We start from the raw sequence: 13,009 nt of genomic DNA on the forward strand, positions 1-13,009 counted from the left end.
GCGATGCGCCATGGAGAGGCAATTGCCATAATAATTGCCCAGAAGAGCTTCACGCATCCGTTCCTCAGGCATCTTTGAACGGTAGACTGGGCATAGACGGATCGGATGCCTAGCCGAACACAAATGGCATGGGACCTTGAAGTAGCTGGCCTTCTTTTCATATGCCATGCGCAATTGGCCGTAGCGGATCATGATGCCTGCAATTAGACTTATTAAGTCATATTATATATGTATTGATTATTTTTCAAAAAAAAATATCTGGTTGTGGCTGAGTGACGAGATTACCTCAAAACTTTGACTTATACAATTTTTCGGAACCAGGTATACAAATTTAGAATTTAGGTATACACATTTAGGTATACAAAATTAGGTATACAAATTTAGGTATACAAAATTAGGTATACAAAACTTAGAAACAAAGCTCAAGATTTGGGGTTATATTTGTGTCCTCTAGTGTATTTTAAAGCGCAGAATCTTGCTAAAAATGGTGGTGATGTTTACTATAAACCACCCTGGGCTCCCACCAACAAAAAATTTGTTCATAAAACTTTACCACGCCCATGCAAATGTGACTATGAATACAACCCATGGCCGTAAAATGACTAGTCAGATGACGTGGAATGGCGAGAGCGTTTTACCGGGCACCAACAAGGTGCAAAACTTTGCTGGATTAATGTGTATACATTATTACACTGGTGGTTAGATCGGTTATTACCCCCTCCCTTGTACTAATTTTTCACCTCATACATTCATTCGTAAACGAGTTGGTCTAAGTTCTGAATTGGTATTTCATTGAATAGCAACGTCTTATTTGCTATTAACGACCTATCAGAATATTTGGTACATTTGGCTTTTTGGCCTAAAATGGTGCAGGATGAGTCAAGTGCCAATTAATTGCGGCCATGGGCGTTGGCATCACCGTTGATTAGTTATTAAAGGCATTTCCTGAATGAGAAATGTCATTATGAAAAAATCCACGAGGTTGTACGGTAGCAGGTATTGTAAATTTAGTTGTGGTTTCCTTTTACTATGATTTCTTTCTTATATTTTCAGGTCAAATACAACCAAATGGTCGTTTAAAATTGTTCGACAAGTCGCGAAATGCGCATGCTATTGGTTTCATTGCTCATATTGACGTTGTAACTGCGTGCCTAATCTGAACAGCGTGTATCAGTTTTAGAAACACACATATTTTCAGCCTTATTCATAAAACTTCTAGTTGTATTAATCTGCTAGATAGAACAGTCACTTTTCCTACTCGATACACCAGAGTCTTCTAAACATTTGAAGTGCGTTGTATCTCGTTAATGGTACGTTTCCGAACCATGTTAAACTCAAATGAAGTTTATTCCTGCTCATATGGTTCGCCTTTAGCTAAAAACTTATTTTGCTTTTTATAATCAAGCTTGCAGCCATTACAGTTCGCTTTAGAAACAGCAGCATAGTCATTTGCAACTTTCATGCCAATACTTATATCTGCAAAGCCAACGTGACGCGTGTTATTGACTGCAATTTTATTCGCACTTCCATCATTTTTACTTAATTCTGTTGATGTACATTTATGATAGGAGGAAGTGCTATCGGTGAGTTGTGTATTGGTTGCGTTGCATGTATGCGTTGCAGATATATTAATTTCGTCAGCTGAAAGGAATGGTGAGACACCAGGAATTTTGCTGTCACTTGGGCGTTCAGCTTCATTCACCCTCACGAATGATGTAGCTACAGCAAATGAATTGGTTGTTGAAGAGAATAAAGCAAACAAATAAATTTAATCGTGTATCCAAGTAAAACATTAAACACAGGAGTCGGTAGTAGCTCTACACCTATTATTATAGCCACGCCAAGTGGTCTGCAAACCGTACATGTATCAAAGGCAGCAGTTATAACATCATCAAAATCTTCATCGCCAGGAACAGGTACGATTGCTGCATCACAACAATCTTCTCCTTCTCGATTGAGCGCTACACTTGGTGGCAAAAAAGTATCTATTAATAAACCAATTGTAGTCAGTCAAATAAGAGGACAGTCTAACATAACTGCAGCTACTAAAAATAAAGCACCGTCCTCCCCACAACTTCTCAAACAATCTAACGCCGCATGAAATATGCAACAAACGCGTAAGCAACAGCAATCGCATAGTTTTTGATACCAATAAGTATGGCAAACTCTTTAAAAAAATCAGGAACTGGTATTGAGTGTCCAGATGTTTTAGTCAGAGACACGAATTTGCGTTCAGTGCCACAACAGCTATTTATATGGATAGCACACAATTTATTACGAATGTAGATAATGGAACACAGCAAGAACAATCGCAACAACAACAACCAAAACAAACACTTGCTGAGAATATAATACGACTTGTACCAAGCATTGGGAGCGGCAATGTAAGGTCAATTTTACCATCTACATCAACAAGTGGTGGTGGCATTGCTTGCTCTAATAAGCAGCCCGTTCACGTAATTGGGCATCGTGTCGTGGCAAGTAGCGATAGCGGTGGTGGTGGCGGGGTGGTGACAGCAGTGCGCTCACCAACACAACAAAACAATACGCGGAAAACATATCAATCATAAATGCAAGCAATGCGCAAACATCTGTTGGCGCTGTTTCGTCAATAATAACTGCGGCCAGTGGATCGAAGCTTATAAAAATGTCACCTCACACATTCGCAACATGGCAACAAAAACATGGCCAACATATTGTTGTAAAGCAATCGTCAACGTCTCCCGTCACGTTATCGTCACCCACAAACCAACAACAGCGTGCGATTGAAAGAACTACATTTTGAAAAATACTTCAATTGTTGCTCAACCTGGACTGTAGGGTGAGTTAAGTCAATGATGTATCTGCTTCACTATCTGATGATTCAGTTCTTACATTCCGTTCATTCATCAAATTAGGAGTGCCTGTGCCACATTCTATTTTCTTCTTCGAGCCAAACGACGAGTGCGACGTTAATTAAAGCAACTGACCAGGTGTACGTGTATTAGTGTAGGCGAAGTGTTTATCAGATCGGAAATTTCCAAATCTTTCCTATTCTCAATTTTGCTCAAAACAAAATCAGTCAACTTTACATGACCAGTCTCCGAAAACAGCATATTATCTGGCTTTATATCACGATGCACAATTCCATGCTCATGTAAATATTGCAATGCTAATGCAACTTCTGCTACATAGAAACGCGCAACTGATTCGTCAAAGTAGCCATTCATGGTAAGTAATGATTTGAGACCACCGCCCACCATATAATCCATTACTAAATAGATATAGGAGATTGATTGCAGCGAGTAAAATAGGCCGACACAAAATGGGCTACGTGATAATGCTAAACAATTACGCCCTGAAATAATTTGTGATACCATATTCTTATTTATCTTATCGGATTTACGCATCACTTTGATTGCGTATAATTTATTAGGATCATCGTTTTTATAGCCCAGAAACTCTTCCAAATGCGCCGCGGCTTATTGGTTTAATAATACCGAAGTCTTTGATTGTAGGTAGCTTTGTGCACGTTTGATTATCTGGTCGAGCTGTTAACATATTAATTTTATCTATTAAACGTTCTCTATCAATTAACATGGATGTCTTTTTGGGTGTCTTGTAATTACCTTGCTGGTATTGCACGCACGCAGCTTCCTCCTTTTCCATTACCCGATCGTATAATCCTGTTGAATTGATGAAAGTACCGGGCTGGCTAGACGTGCCTGTGATTTTTTGAGGAGTTTTTTCTGAAACGACGCTTTTTCATAAGTGTCTTATTGAATGTCCCTTTCGTCTTTAATGAATATGAGAATTTCGATGGTTTGGATAGTTTTTCAAATACAGGTATTAAATCACCATTGAAAGGTGAAGGGGTGCGTAAAAGCCGACAGTTGTTTTTCTCTTTTTTTTTTAATATTTGAACATGCATTCAAGGCAAACTTGATGCTATCGCAAAGTGCTTTTTCTCCATCTGTTTTCGATGAGGTTGTCAGTTCACTGGATGAAATTCCACTAGATTTATAAGTTGGGCGGCTCACGACGTAGACTCATTAGTTTGGTATTTCGTGAAGTGGAAGACAATAGAAAGAATTTTTAATTTGATGCCGCAGATTCTTCCGCCTCATCGCGATTGTAGGGCAAGATGATGAGTTTTACCAAGGGTCGGGTTATCTGGCCTTTCATCGTCATGATATCGACCACTGTGACGCGATCGTCAGGTCCTGGGTGTAATTTGACCACCCGTCCGAGTCTCCATTAATTTGGAGACAAATTATCTTCCTTTATTACGACCAATTCCCCGATTTTTAGGTTTGTTTTGGGAAATCTCCATTTGTTTCTTTTCTACAGTTCAGAGGGGTATTTCGATTTCAACCTCTTGCAGAAGGAGTGATGTAGGGATTTTAACTTTTGCCATCGATTTATGATTGAGGCAGAGTTTTTGCTGGCATCAGTTTCTGGTGGAGATAAGAGATGCCCTCCTACCAGAAAGTGACCTGGGGTTAGTGGCTCCAGGTCTGATGCATTGTTTGACGCAGGGCTCAATGGTCGGGAGTTGAGGCAGGCTTCGATCCTGCATAGCAAAGTCGCAAACTCCTCAAAGGTGAATTTGCAACTTGAAGCGATTTTTGTGAAGTGGCTTTTAAAACTTTTCACTCCCGCCTCCCACAGTCCCCCCATGTGAGGAGCTGATGCGGGAATGAAGTGCCACGATAAGGATTGATGGGAGTATTTGGATAGGGCGTTATCGCGGGCATTTTGTAGGAATTCCCTCATTTGCGCTTTAAGTGCTCTAGAAGCCCCGACAAAATTCGTGCCATTGTCGGAAAACATCTTACTAGGGCAGCCTCTTCGCGAAACGAACCTCGCAAATGCTGCTAAAAATGATTGAGCGCTGAGGTGGGAGGTGGGTTCCAGGTGGATCGCTTTCGTTGCAAAGCAAACGAACAAGCATACATACCCCTTCGACACTCTACACCCTCGTCCTCGAAAGTTCTTTATATCGAAGGGTCCCGCAAAATCAACTCCTGTGTTTGTGAATGCCCGTGAGTACGTAGTTCTCTCCTTGGGTAAAATTCCCATTAGCTGGGTTTGAACACATTTTCGGTAAATCGTGCATTCCTTGCAATTGTAGATTGTCGATTTTATCATGTTCTTGACCCGTGGTATCCAATACTGCGTACGGATGAGGCGTAGCATAAGTTGGTTTTCCCCATGGAGTGAGATCCTATGGGTAAACTTTACAATAAGACGTGACAACTGGCAATTATACGGCAAAATTACTGGGTGTGGCTCATTGAAGGGATATCTTCGGAAGCTCCAAGGCGTCCGCCTGCCCTCATGACCCCCTTTTCATCTAAGAATGGGTTCAGTAGGAGTACCTCGCTCTTTGCTCCTATAAGTTCTTTAGATTTCAATGCTGAATACTCCTCCCCATAATGCCTCTTTTGATAGATAATAGTCAGACGTTGGGTCGTTGCTTTTATTTCGCTCGACGAAATTGAGCAAGACTTCGATTGAAATGAGGCTCTTGTTTTTGGGTTAGTTCTTTGAAAGAATCTCCAGACGTAGGATAGTACTTTCAAAGCTCTCGAGAAGTCAGAAAATCTTGTGAGGATATCAGAGTCTGTATCTACTATTGATGAGTGTACCTGGACCCGCTTTTCTTCTGGCGTGGTGGTATATTTCTGTTTCTTGGGTAGGCCAATTTGAACTATCTTCATGAAGCCAAGAAGGGCCCTCCCACCACAGGGCTTTGTTGATAAGATCTTCAGCGGGTATACATCTACTTGCGAGATCTGCCGGGTTTGATGCCGAGTAGACATGAAGCCAGTTTTCTTTCCCTACTTTGTCGATTATTTTTGTCACCCTATGGGCAACGAAAGTGGACCACGAGCATGGGTGCTTGCGAATCCATGCAAAGACGATTGTCGAATCCGTCCATAGATAGGTTGTAGGGTTGTTAAAATTAAGATTTTTCGCAACTGACTGTACTATTTCTGCTAGCAGGACCGCACCACATAGTTCAAGGTGGGGCAGAGATATAGTCTTCACCGGGGCTACACGGGTTTTTGCGTAGAGCAGATTTACGAACACATGATTATCAACTTGTCCCCTCAGGTATATTGCGGCTGCGTATGCTTTCTCGGAAGCATCGCAGAAGCCATGTAGTTCGCTGCTCGCTACCGGGGAAAACTGTACCCACCGTGGTATACGAATGCTTTCAATATGTCTGTAGCTTTCTAAAAAATCATGCCATCTATCTAATATCGCGGGAGATACGGCTTCGTCCCAGCCCGTGCCTTCCAGCCAAATATCTTGCATAATGATTTTCGAGGTAATAATAAATGGCCCTAGCCAACCTAGTGGATCAAATAATTTTGCTATAGCAGACAATATTGTTCTCTTTGTGAACACGACTTGGTTGTCTATGGGTTTCGTAGAAAAATAGAAATAGTCAGAGTGGGTATTCCACCTGATCCCTAAGGCTTTAACCATGCTAGCATCCTCAAAGTTTAAAAAGTTTTCATTTAATAAGTGCGATCTTGGAATACCTTCCAGTAGTTGATCGCAATTTGAAGTCCACTTCCTGAGGGAAAAGCCCGCTGATTGTAATGCCGCTTGGATTTCGTCCCGTGCCTTGGTGGCGGTGGAAATGGTGTGTCCGCCCGCTAAAACGTCGTTGACATACATAAACTGTCGTAGGATGTCCGATGCGATGGGATAGGTTTCCCCTACGTCCTCTGCTAGTTGCAGAAGGGTCCTTATAGCCAGGTAGGGCGCGCAGTTTACTCCGAAGGTCACCGTCTTCAATTCGTATATGCTGATGGGTTCGCTGGTGGATGACCTGAAGACGATGCGTTGATACCTGGTGTCCCTGGGCTCTAGCAATATCTACGTATCGGAACAATCTCCAACGGAGTATGAGAATTGTTAAATCACTCTGAAGGACTGGGCCTGAATGAAGGACATAATTTAAACTTATTCCATTAGCAGTGGGACAGGAGGCGTTAAAAACAACTCTCACTTTAGTGGTGGTGCTTTCTTCCTTAATTACTGCGTGATGGGGTAAAAAATAGGTATCGCATGTATCTGCCGGAACATGCTCTTATACTCGTGCCATATGAGCTAACGTTTCATATTCTGATACGACTCGGTTATATTCTGTCTGTAATTCGGGATTTTTCTCTAACCGGCTTTTATTTCTGAAAAATTGTGAGCACGCGCTCTTTAGCGACGGTCCTAATGAGATACCCTTTTTAAAATCCTGCTTAAAAGGCAACGACACGATATATTTGCCATCCTCATTTCTTTTGGTGATCTTTGATACAACTCCTCGCAGTAATTTTCGTTTTTGGTATAAATATGGTTTTTGGGAATATCTTCCAGCTCCCAAAATGACGCTATTTGTTTATCCAGTGATACCTCATTAAAAATGACACACACCTGACGGCTGGGCTGGCCGCTTCCATTTGGCCAGTTAATATCCAGCCAAATACTGTTTCCTGCGCAAGGAGGGTGCCTAAAACATTTTTCCGTATTTCGCCCAGCATTATCTGCCCGTAGATATCCCCACCCAAAATAAGATCTACTTGTTCATTTACAAAGAACCTCCGATCTGCTAGCACCAAGTCCGGGAAAACTAGGTGTGTCATGGGGTCAATTTGACAGGTTGGCAGATTGCCAGTGAGCGGGGCTAAAACCAAAGCCGTAGTGTGTATGCGTACATTCGGGTTTATTGATGACCGCAACTGAATGAAGCATGCCTGTTTCACTTGGGCTGACACCGTGTTGTTTATCCCTGACACTTGTGCATTTAGCTTCCGACCTGCGCTAACACCTTTTTCTCTACCGGTTCAGAGTTCAAGAGATCCTCATAAGCTAGCTTTGCCTTTCTCCAATTATTTTTTAACTCTTCTTGGTGAATGGCTAGAGTATATTTTGTGTGTTCAGCTTGAGGTCTGTTGTTGAACTCAGCCTCAAACTGTGCCACCTCATCAGCTGCTTTAATGAATTCTCCATATCGTTTGATATTTAACAGAGAATAGCTATTATGCAGGGCCTAATTAGAAAATTTAAGTTTGATGCTCAAAAGCAAAGGGAAGGGTTTCAATAACCTAACACCACCACTCAAAAAAAATTTTACGCAAAAGAAAAATTTTGGAATCACCTCTTTATGATTTTTTTTTTAAATTTATTATAACCAAATATATATATATGTATATGCAAGAAAGTGTTATTTTCAGCTCTTCGCCACTGAATACCAGATTTTATGAAAAATAATTATATACGTGTGTGTGATATAAGTATGATAAATATGTGATATAAAAATACAGTGAACAAAAAATCGAATATAAATGTGAGGATTAAACGACTCGAACCCAATTTATATTGATTTTAAAGAAAAAGAAGATATTGTATTTAAAAGGAAAACCCAGTGAGCCTGCATGTGTGACCGCTGTGCAATATAATATGTGAGGTTATGTCTCCTCCGCTAAAATGAATATTGCTGGTGCTAAGTGTCCAAAGAAAAGTTTGCTTATATTGATTTTAAAGAAAAAGAAGATATTGTATTTAAAAGGAAAACCCAGTGAGCCTGCATGTGTGACCGCTGTGCAATATAATATATGAGGTTATGTCTCCTCCGCTAAAATGAATATTGCTGGTGCTAAGTGTCCAAAGAAAAGTTTGCTTGCCACAATTAACGCGTGTAGCTAGAGCCAATAAATGGTCTATTGCAATATGAGCGTTTGTGTTTGCGCGTTTAAATTTTTAACGAGAGCAGAAAGCACTGTGTTAGCGAGTTTTTCAATATTCTAAGAACGACCAAATTGGTGTCATAGAAGTTGGACAAGCACCTTTTGTCACGATTAAGTTCAAAATTTGTTTAATGATTTATAAACACGATGGTTGCAAGAACCGAAAGTGCAGTGCAGTGGAACGTTTTAAGGAAAGTTACTAAGATTTTATGCCACTGACTGCTAGCCTTAGACTGTGTCCAATACCTCTTACCACGGGTAGGGGAGAGTATCGGATAGACAAAAGGCTTTGTAATAGCACTGTTTATTCAGTAATTTTTAATCACCGCATGTGGTTTACACTTTTCGCTTGTGTCACTTTTTTAGCAAATCTTTTATCACGCATGTGATTTAAATGAAAAAACTTAAACACTTTTTTATTTGTGTCACTTTTAATTTGAGCACATACCTTTTAACCAAACGCTTTTAATATTGATGTGATGAATTCTGACGCTGTACAAATTCCGTTGCTGGTGTCCGGAATGGCTTTGTAGTCAACGCTTATATTTGTGCTTTGCTAGTAATGTATTTGATAAATTGTATCGCTTTGTTAGTGGACTGTATCTCTGATTCCTTTACTGGCGCTGATGTACCATAAAAACTTGAGCTGGCGGATTCCAGACTAGTTTCTCTCGATGGAGGTTAGGAAGGAAAGGCAGTGATTAATATTAAAATTGCAATAGACTTTATTTCATAAAATATGCAGTGGAAATTAACAGAGAGAGAGTTTAAAGGGGCAAGCATGCAATTGCTACAATGTTTCCTTTAATATATTTAGGAACTCTACTTTCTGGCGGTGTGACGTTTGATGTGGCTTAAACTTGCGGCTTCAAAACGTTCGAGCGTGCGTAAACTGCTGCGGTTTTAATCCAAGTGAAAGAGTTTCCTTTCCACGCATTCCGTTTACCCCCAAAGCTAACAGGCCTTTGTCGGGGTAACTTAACGAAACGTCACTTTTTCTTTTAGTATAAGTGCTAACGGCCGTAACAAATAAGCGGTTTTGTGTTAAATTGCATTAGGGTGGCCGGCCCTTAATTTTCCTTTCGGGTTAGCCTGCTGGCCTAAACAACCGGCATTAAACTCAATCTTCTGGCACGACTACGAGAGGCAATGGAAGCAGAAGGAATTGAAGTGGACGAGTATGTCCATTATCCTGATGGGGACGAGACAACAACAAAAATTGAAGAGAAAAACGAAACATCACAGACAGTTACGAGCACAGACTTGAACATCATTTTGGCTGCAATATCTGCACAAGCATCGACAGTAAAAGAAATGTCGTCAGAAATAACATCGAAGATTGAAGCACAAGAAACGCGTATGTCAGAAATGTCATCGCAAATATCATCCCAACTGAAGGCACAGGAGGCACGCATTTCAGAAATGCCGTCACAAATGTCATATCAACTGGAATCACAGGAGACACGCATTACATCCAAGGTGGAATATCAACTGGAAGAACAGAAAATATATATGGCATTCCAACTGGAAGAGCAAAAGACATATATGACATCTCAGTTGGCTGAGCAGTTGAAAGCACAGGAGGCCGCATATCCTCGCAGCTGGAAATAAGGCTAACATCGAAGCTGGAGGCCCAGGATACAAAAATTTTACAGTTTGAGGAAAAAATTGAGGCCGAGGTGCATGCTTTGAGAGGACGTATCGAGCAGTTGCAACTAAATCGCCCAGCAGTTTCAACGAGTAATCCAAAGTAAAAACTCCATTTTTTGACGGTTCTGTCCTTTTCCAGGTCTTCAAGCTACAGTTTGAGAAGACCGCAGCAGTGAACAACTGGAATGCGGAAGATAAATTTGCTGCACTGTTCGTGGCATTGAAGGGGCAGGCAGCCGAAATTCTACAGACGATTCCCGGAGGAGAGCGGAGCAATTATGAAGCACTGATGGCTGCTGTAAAACAGCGTTATGGAAGCGAGCATAGAAACAAGATATTCCAAATTGAGTTGCAAAACCGCTACCAAAAAGCAAATGAGAAATTTCAGGAGTTTGCTTCAGATATTGAAAGATTGGCTCATCTTGCAAATGCGGACGCACCCGTGGAATACACCGAAAGGGTAAAAATTCAGAGCTTTATAAATGGCATACGGGACGTCGAAACGAAGCGAGCCACATACGCAAACTCAAAGCCAACATTTTCATAAACGGTATCCCATGCGCTGACTCAGGAAACAGCGTCACTTTTGAGTAAGCCAGCTTTCAAAGCACGCCGTGTGGAAGTAGAAAGGCCAGAGTGGGTAGACGCAATATTGGAGGCGGTGAAAGGATCGCAAAAGCGGGGTGAAAAAGTTATCAAATGCTTCAAATGCGGGAAGTCCGGTCACATTGCACGTCATTGCGTTCTTGGTCCTAATAGTTCCAACAGTGTGGGTGGCCGTAAACGCAAAGCTGGAGGAGATGAGCAAGAGCGAGTAAGAGGTAGAGATCGAGAGCTAGATCTAGCTATTGAATGCCCTGTGATATCTGTGTTGCAAATTGGTAGAAAATCGAGCAGTCTTACCGTCAGAGGGAATGTGGATGGTAAAGAACATGTACTGACTGTAGATACGGGCGCATCTCATTCCTTGATTCGATCTGATTTGGTCTACAGTAAAGTCATTACTTGGAGCGAGGTTGCGTACGGTCACTGGCGAGTATAACCAAGTCCGGAGAGAAGTGATCTGTGAAGTCTTAGTTGGGAAGGTCATGATTTTACACAAATTCGTTGTGGCGGAGATCGTTGATGAAGTCATATTGGGAGTGGACTTCTTGGTTGACCATGACATCAAGATCGATATGCAGAAAAGGGTGATGCGTTATACGAACAAGGATATACCACTTAACTTCAGTTTGCAGAAAGGATTCGGTAGTAATCGGGTACTGGTGTAGAAGACTCGACAAAAACCACGGAAGTCAAAGGCAAAGGTTAATAGGTCGAATGGGCCAAATAAAGCAAAATCCAAAGTACCTGCGAGAGAAATACTGGCATTGACAAAACCTAAAGGACGCAGGAAAACGAAGCAACGAATTTCCCAGAAAGAATGCGAGGGTAGTTTCAAGCCGGAGCGCACTACTGTTGTGAAACGTGGGCACGATACTGACTATGCGAAGCCAATCCGTCAAGCGCAAGCTCTACGAAGTAGTTCATTGGCCAAGCACCAGAGAGCGAGGGAACTATCCAGGATAATGAGTAGTAAGATGAAACACAGGTACGACAAGGAAAATAATTTGGAAGGTTTCCGGGAGGGAGATTTGGTACTGCTATACAACCCTCACCGGCGGAAAGTTGTTCCATCCAAATATCGGTACAGTTGGGAAGGCCCGTATATAGTTGTGAAGATGATCAGTGAAGTCATCTACCGCATACAAGCAATTGGGAAATCACGAAATAGAAGAGTGGTACATTTTGCGATGCTAGCAGTATTTAGATCGAGAGATTTAAGGGGATTTAGGTGGAGGGCAGTGTTACGAATATTAGCAAAACTAAGGGGTACTGCTATCTCTAAGCCGATGCTAAACAGTGATATCATGCACATCCATAGATCAATCATTATGTATCTACATAAACGAAACAATAATTGCGTCTACACATATGTACCATGTACGTATACGAGCAGCGGAGAAGCAAGGCACAAATCGTTACCTTGTGACCCAAATAATTTACTTCCTTTTTGAACAGCGCACACTTTTTGGGAATTAGTTTCAGACCAGCGCCAGGTATTCTCTGGAAAACTTTCTCTAAGTTCTTAAGATGTTCATCAAAGTTCTTGCCCAATATGATGATGTCGTCCAGGTACACCAAGCATGTTTTCCAATGTAGTCCTTTCAGTACCTACTCCATGAGTCTCTCAAAAGTAGCTGGTGCATTACAAAGTCAAAAAAGCATCACTGTAAATTGCCAAAGACAATCACCGACACTGAAGGCTGTTTTCTTTTTATCTTCCTCCTTCACCTCAACTTGCCAGTAGCCGCTTTTCAAGTCCAGCGTGGAAAACCATTTCGTACCAGATAGCGAGTCCAGAATGTCGTCAATTCTTGGCAATGGGTAGCTATCTTTTTTCGTTACGTCATTCAACTTCCGGTAGTCCACGCAAAACCTCATTTTCCATCCTTCTTCTTTACAAGTACTACCGATGAGCTCCATGGACTAGCTGATGGTTAGATGACGCCGCTGTCGCTCATTTCTTGTATGATTTGACTCACAACTTCCCGCTTCGCCAGTGGAAAACTACGTGGAGC

The 13,009-nt window shown here is 41.5% G+C and overlaps 1 pseudogene; it reads right to left on the reverse strand.

Annotated features, from left to right (window-relative positions):
- Positions 1-1,054: 1,054 nt before the first annotated feature.
- Positions 1,055-3,648, reverse strand: LOC137236163 (serine/threonine-protein kinase greatwall-like; annotated as a pseudogene).
- Between the last annotated feature and the right edge of the window lie 9,361 nt (positions 3,649-13,009).

Source organism: Eurosta solidaginis, unplaced genomic scaffold (assembly GCF_040869045.1).
Source record: "Eurosta solidaginis isolate ZX-2024a unplaced genomic scaffold, ASM4086904v1 ctg00001243.1, whole genome shotgun sequence".
NCBI classification, from domain to species: domain Eukaryota; kingdom Metazoa; phylum Arthropoda; class Insecta; order Diptera; family Tephritidae; genus Eurosta; species Eurosta solidaginis.